Source organism: Ranitomeya variabilis, chromosome 4, assembly GCF_051348905.1.
Source record: "Ranitomeya variabilis isolate aRanVar5 chromosome 4, aRanVar5.hap1, whole genome shotgun sequence".
Taxonomy (NCBI): Eukaryota; Metazoa; Chordata; class Amphibia; order Anura; family Dendrobatidae; genus Ranitomeya; species Ranitomeya variabilis.
The window spans coordinates 91524676-91532154 of NC_135235.1; the positions used below are offsets into that span (position 1 = coordinate 91524676).

Here is a 7479-nt window from a genome sequence, read left to right on the forward strand (position 1 = left end):
TTTTTTAGACACTATATGGGCTTATTTTGCCGTCTGTGGGGCCCGTCTACACTATGGGGCTTCATGACTCTTTGGGTGTATTGTTACCTTATACTATTACTACTAGCCTGCATATGAGTTACATGCAGTACTTTACCAGTACTTGTACCTATTGTATCAGTATTTTGGACACGGAGACTGATATATTTTCTACTAGATGGTGGCCCGATTCTAACGCATCGGGTATTCTAGAATATGTATGTAGTTTATTTATGAAGAGTTCAGAATAATGCAATGAATACACAGGATTCGGCCGGCCGGGCGCGACCAATTAGCGAAGCGTGGTTCAAATCCCATGGCAATTCGTGGCCGAACTGTGCGTGCCGCTGATTGTTTGTGGCCAGCCGCGACCAATCAGTGAAGCCAGGGCCAGCTGCAGGTTTTTGAGGGCCCTGGGCGAAAGAGTCTCACAGCTCAAGTAGCATATAACACAGCCCACATAGTATATAGCACAGCCACATAGTATATAGCACAGCCATGTAGTATATAGCACAGGAAAGTAGTATATAGCACACCTACGTAGTATATAACACAGTCACGTAGTATATAGCACAGCCACGTAGTATGTAGCACAGCCCACGCAGTATATAGCACAGCCACATAGTATATTGCACAGCCACGTAGTATATAGCACAGGCACTTAGTATATAGCACAGCTACATAGTTTATAACACAGCCACATAGTCTATAGCACAGCCACGTAGTATATTGCAGAGCCACGTAGTGTATAGCACAGCCCACGCAGTATATAACACAGCCCACGTAGTATATAGCACAGCCCACGTAGTGTAGAGCACAGAGACATAGTATATAGCACAGCCCGCGCAGTATGTAACACAGCCCACGTAACACAGCCCACATAGTATATAGCAATGTGGGCACCATATCGCTGTTAAAAAAAAGAATTAAAATAAAAAATAGTTATATACTCACCTTCCAGCGGCCCCTGGATCCAGCCCAGGCCTTTAGTGATGCTCCGTTCCCAGTAATGCCTTGCGGCAATAACCCGTGATGATGTAGCGGTCTCGCGAGACCACTACGTCATCACGGGTCATTGCCGCAATGCATTCTTGGGACCAGAGTGTCGCAAGGAGCGGGAAAGGCTGCCGTGGACGCCAGAAGGTGAGAATATAATGATTTTTTTTTTTAATTATTATTATTTTTAACATTATATGTTTTTACTATTGATGCTGCATAGGCAGCATCAATAGTAAAAAGTTGGTCACACTTACAGGGTTAATGGCAGCATTAATGGACTGCGTTACACCGCGTTATGCCACAGTGTAACGCAGTCCATTTAACGGACTGCTAAAACGCTATGTGGGCGCTGACTGGAGGGGAGTAGGGAGGGGGCAATTTGCGGCCAGACTGTGCCTGTCGCTGATTGGTCGCTCCCAGCCGGCCGAGACCAATCAGCGACGCAGGATTTCCGTGACAGACAAACAGATAGACAGACAGACAAACAGACGGAAGTGGACCTTAGACGATATGAGTGCTATCACTGTGGTTGTTTGAGTGCAGTATTTTTCCTAGGCGTTGTAATCTTTGGCAAGTAGATTGTGAGCATGGGGGAAGGGGTGGTATTGTTTTTACTTATGTTTTAACTATTTTGTTTTAATAAAGCTTTCCTTCTGAACATTATTACTTTGTGGTGTGCATTATCTATAGTGGTCCCTTTTTCTCCCTTTTTTTTGTACCACAATTCATGATGATACAGCAGAGAAATAGAGGTGTAGTGCAATGCCAAAGCTTTCATTTACATCTTACAGTACATGAGAGATATCTATTGTAAATTGTACAATAGCTCAGAAACCGGACAGTAAAGTCCTCCATACAGTATTATGGGCACCACAGAGTGCTCCATACGGAATAATGAGCCCCATATATATCTCCATACAGTATTATGTGTACCACAGAGTGCTCCATACAGAATAATGAGCTAAGTAATATTGCTCTTTACAGTATTATGGGCATCACAAAGCTCTCTATACAGAATAATGACGCCCATATATTGCTCCATACAGTATTATGGACACCACATAGTGATTCATGCAGTAAAATGAGCCAAATATATTGCTCCATACAGAGTAATGACCCCCATATATTGCTCCATGCCTCCATACATAATGGGCCCCATATATTGCTCCATACAGTATAATGAGCCCAATATAATGCTCCAAACAGTATAATGAGCCCCATATATTGCTCCATGACTCCATACATAATGAGCCCCATATAAAGCTCCATATATAATGGGCCCCATATGATTCCCCATATATAATGGGCCCCATATGATGCCCCAGTATATGATGGGTCCCATATAATGCTCCAGTATATGCTGGCCCTCATACATTGCTTCAAACATTAAAAAAATGAAATACTCACCTCTCCTCTCTGACTGCTGCTCTGCTCCGGACTCCTCAGTATCAGCGTCTTCTGGCTGTCTGCAGTGTGACTAATTAGGCAGAGAATGTACACTAGTGAAGTCATCGCGACATTGACCTGAAACTTCACAGTCAGGTGCCGCAGCGGTGGAATAGGGAGAGGTGATTATCGCAAGTGCCATGTTTCTGACCGCAAGTGGACCCCCCGCCTGCTCAGGGCCCCAGCACTTGCCCAGGTGCGTCGGGTGCTGACTCCGGCCCTGATTTGAAGGTCCTCACTGACCCCTATATATAGTATGAAGGTCCCCACTTACCCCTATATGTAGTATGAAGGTTTCCACTTCCCCTTTATATAGTATGAAGGTCCCACTGCCCCATGTCTATAGTATGAAGGTCCCCACTTGCCCCTATATTTAGTACGAAGGTCCCCACTTACCCCATATTTAGTATGAAGGTCCCAACTTGCTCCTATATTTAGTATGAAGGTCCCTACTTACCCCTATATTTAGTATGAAGGTCCCCACTTAACCCTATATTTAATATGAAAGTCCCACTGCCCCATGTCTATAGTATGAAGGTCCCCACTTTCCCCTATATTTAGTATGAAGGTCCCCACTTGAACCTATATTTAGTATGAAGGTCCCCACTTACCCCTATATTTAGTATGAAGGTCCACACTTCCCCTATATAGTATGAAGGTCCCACTGCCCCATGTCTATAGTATGAAGGTTCCCACTGCCCCTATATTTAGTACGAAGGTTCCCACTTGTCCCAATATTTAGTAAGAAGGTCCCCACTTCCCTTATATATAGTATGAAGGTCCCACTGCCCATAGCTATAGTATGAAGGTCCACACTTGCCTGTATGGGAGCATTTGGCTGTAACAAGAAAGTGCTGGATCCTGTGAATTCCATCCAGCTCTTCCTAGACAAAAGAGCCTGCCGGATTTCACAACACAAGTGTGAAACTAGCCTTAGGCCGGTTTTACACGTCCTGATATTTCCGGTACCAGTAAACATGGCACCGGAGATATCCGTGTCCATGTGTCCGTGTGATACATCCGTGTGGCACACATGTGACAACCGTGTGCCACATCAGGACCACACGGACAGCAGCCGGGAAGCAGCACTACAGTAAGCGCTGTTCTCCTGCTTGTGGTACTGAAGCCGGCTGTCATCCATTCTCCCCTGCTCAGTGGGCAGCAGCACGAGCAGAGGAGAATGAATAAAAGAAAAATCCGAAGTGGGGTCCCCCTATATTTTGCCACCAACCCGGCAAAAGGTGCGGGCTGCTATTCTCAGGCTGGTAAGTGCCATGGATATGGGTCCCCAGCCTAAAAAAGCAGCCCGCAGCTGCCCAAAAAAGGCGCATCTATTAGATGCGCGAATTCTGGAGCTTTGCCAGGTTCTTCCCACTTACCCTGTAGCGGTGGCAAGTGGGGTAATGAGAGGTTAATGTCACCTTCCTATTGTAAGGTGACATTGAGCCGGCTAAGTAATGGAGAGGTGTCAATAAGAAAATCAGCTGGCATTTTCCCACGCTGAAGAGTTCATTTTAGCAAATAGATCAATGGCTGCACTCAACTTGCTTAAAGGGCCACTGTCACCCCCCTCCAGCCGTTATAAACTAAAAGAGCCACCTTGTGCAGCAGTAATGCTGCATTCTAACAAGGTGGCTCTTTTAGTTTTTGGTTCAAGTATTCCCAAAATAAAGCGTTTTGAAACTTAGCCAAAATACCTGTCTTTAGACAGGGAGGCGGGTCCTCACTCCCCAGCTTGAACCGCTACTCTGCCGTCACTCCAATCTTCAGTTGCTTTCGGCGCCGCCCCCTCAGCGCTGTTTACGCTTCAAAACCGGCGCCTGCGCTGTGTACTACTGTGCTGCGCAGGCGCAGTAAGCTCTGGCCGTCCGACGTCCCAGCCAGGCTTGCAGACTGCGCCTGCGCGGGCAGTGCGGCCACCCACCTTTGGAATCCCAGCCCCACACTGTGTGTTATGCATTATGCTGACATCTGCATAGACCCAGTCATTTGAATGGGTCTACGTGTGTCAGTGTCTCCAGTACGTGAGAAAACGGTCACTAGACGCACCGGAGGCACTGACGTGTGAAACCGGCCTTACAGTGTGAAAATTGCCTTACAGTGTGAAAGCAGCCTTACAGTGTGAGAGTACCCTTACAGTGTGAATGACTTTTGATGCTGCGAATTCAGATGTAACACCTTTCCCAGGATCATCACTGCAGTAACAAAACTACAAGTCCCAGCAGGCCCTGAAGATTTAAATCTCTCACTATGGCAGCAGTCCGGGTTGCCTGAAGCACGTCCCTCTCTCCTCAGCCGGGATCACACACAGTGAAAGCCTGCCGCCGCACTCTGCAGACTGGGGGTGGGCCACGGGGTCCTCACTGTCTGCCTCGAGCAGTGTGCCCAAGAAGTAAGGAGCAGAGAAAGTACATGTCAGGAGGCCAGAGTCTGGATAGTATGATGGCCCCAGTTCCCTCCATATATAAAGTATGATGACCCCAGTTCCCTCTATATATATAGTATGATGGCCCCAGTTCTCGCCATATATATAGATGGATGGTCCCAGTTCCTCCATTTATATAGATGGATGGCCCCACAGCACGTTCATATCAGAAATAATGAAGTTTATATTCACCTCATCCTGATTCCCAGCACCGCAGCCTGTTTTCTCTTCTGGTCTGCGCCGCCTGTGTGAGCAAACTGATATCTCTGCGGCTTATGAAACAGACTGATGCGTGCGGCCGTGTCTGCTGCCGGCCGCATCACAGTACAGTACAGCAGACACGGCCGAGCGCAGTGTGCTGTGTGTGACCTCTCTGCCCCCCCGGCCCAGCCCACCCCTACATATGTAAATTATTTTATGCCAAAACAACAGACAAAAGTATTCTAGGAGTGATACCTATGTAACACCCCAGGTATCTGGTTATTACAGTGATGTTGCCTTCCTTTCGGGGAGGGTGACGTCACGCTTGAAGGCAAAGGAGATTCTCTATCAGATAGGGCACTCAAATGCAACACTTCTGAATCTAGGCCAGGAGGGGGAGCTCAGGACCCAGATTCAGGGGAGCTTCCTTAGACTTTAGGTATCCTGGTCTGGAGGAGGAGTTGTAGAGGAGTGAGAAGAGAAGAAGGAGGTCTGGAAGAGACAGAGGGGCTGCACAGCCACGTAGAAGCTGTGTCCCCTGGAAAGAGTGAGGACTTGAAGGAGTTGAATAGTGGAAGAGCTTAGAGGGAAGAAGCACAGCGGAAGGACACCCTAGGAGCTGGAGCGCGGAAACCGGGTATCGGGAGCCTGAGGTCGTGTTGTTCTCCAGGACACGCGACATAACCAGGGGGCATAGGACTGTATGTCAATTGCCCGCATCAAGTCTGAGGTGAAGCAGTAAACTAAGAGCCCGGGTCATGATAGAGACCCTATAAACCGGCTCGAACTGCCTATTGTACAGACATCTGTCTTAGGACAGGAGTGAGGGGACTTTGCAACCAAGCTTCAAGCGGCAGGGACCTCGCCAACTAAAGTAGAGCAAGTAGGAAAGGCTTATGGACCTCACCTGGGAGAGGGATCCCCTACTGCCTACAAGCCGGCCGGACCACAGCTACCCTGCACTTGGTACCCTTGACTGAGGACTGCTATCATCAGTAAACCAGGTAAAGACTGTAAACCTGTGTCCTCGTTCTTTGCCATACCATCCACCACACCATTGGTGCCCTACACCTGGGAAGCCCTGGGGACCCCGCTTCACCTGTGTGAAGTGTCACCATCTTGCTGCATAACATCAACCCACAGGACCCCTTTAAGCAGCGTCGGTCCCTACTGACCGAAAACCACAGGTGGTGTCACGAACATAGACATTACAAATCCCCTTAAAAACCTTCCCCTTTAATTGGGTGCCCAGGGCCACGGGCCGGGTCGCAGCCACCATGACATCCCCTTTAAGAGCGACTGGACCCGGTACAGAGTACCCCACGGCCCTGTTAGGGCGTTTCAACTATACTGGTCAGCAAGAAAAATATATATTTGCAAGCGTTGAAAGCACAGAGGCCCCTTCATTAGGCAGGTAAGAGCAAAAAATGTAAGAGATGTCACAACAGGATATTTGTGCCTGGGGTGGATGGAGTGATGTCTTCTATAGATAAGCCAAGGCTTTAAGATTGAGGTTTTTGTGACAGAGGTGATGGGAGCGATGGCTTAGGAGCGTAGTGATCTGGAGTCAGTCTGGTGGAGGTGTGCCATGGTTCCTTATCAGCTTGAATATCCAGATTTTTCTCCATCTTTCTTAAAATGTCTTTTCAGTATTATCACTTATAAACCTGTCATACTGCAGAGCAGTGGAAACGTGTCCTGTGCAGTCATGGATCGTGCTTCTCTGTCATCAGATGGACGACGCTAGGTTTGGTGAATGCCAGGAGAAGGTTACCTGCCTGACTGCATTGTGCCAGCTGGAGAGTTTGGTGGAGGAGGATGATGCTGTGGGGTTGGTTTTCAGGGGTCGGCTTTGGGATCGTAGTTTTAGTGAAGGGAAGGTTTAATTCTTCAGCATAGAAGACATTATGGAGAAATATATGCTTCCAATATTGTGGGAACAGTTTGGAGAAGGCCCTTTTCTGCCCAACATGACTGTGCTCCAGTATACAAAGCAAGGTCCATAAAGGCAGGGTTGGGGGAGTTCGGTGTGGAAGAATCTGACTGGCGGCACAGGGTCCGGACTTCAACCCCATCAGGGTGTACTAGAATGGAGATTGCTAGCCTGGACCACCCATCCAGCATCAGTGTCTGATGGCACAAATGCTCTTCTGAATGAAGGGGTAAAAATTCCCACAGACACCTCCAAAATCTTGTACAAAGGGAGAAAATCCAAATTAATGCCTATAGATGTAGAATGGGATGTCATAAAATTCTGTATCCCTATACTTCTGTCCAAACGGTGAATAAGAACAATATAAGACAAAACGTGGATTATAAGAGGCCTCTGTGTATATGTGTTCCTGGGTCGGTGGTGGGGGGTTGTTGTTTCCTATTATTTGTAACAATTT

At 47.6% G+C, this 7479-nt stretch overlaps 1 protein-coding gene across 1 annotated transcript in view; it reads right to left on the reverse strand.

Annotated features, from left to right (window-relative positions):
* The window catches only part of LOC143769875 (uncharacterized), a 77362-nt gene that overhangs the window by 48370 nt on the left and 21513 nt on the right, over positions 1 to 7479 (reverse strand). The gene's annotated exons all lie outside the window — the stretch shown is intronic.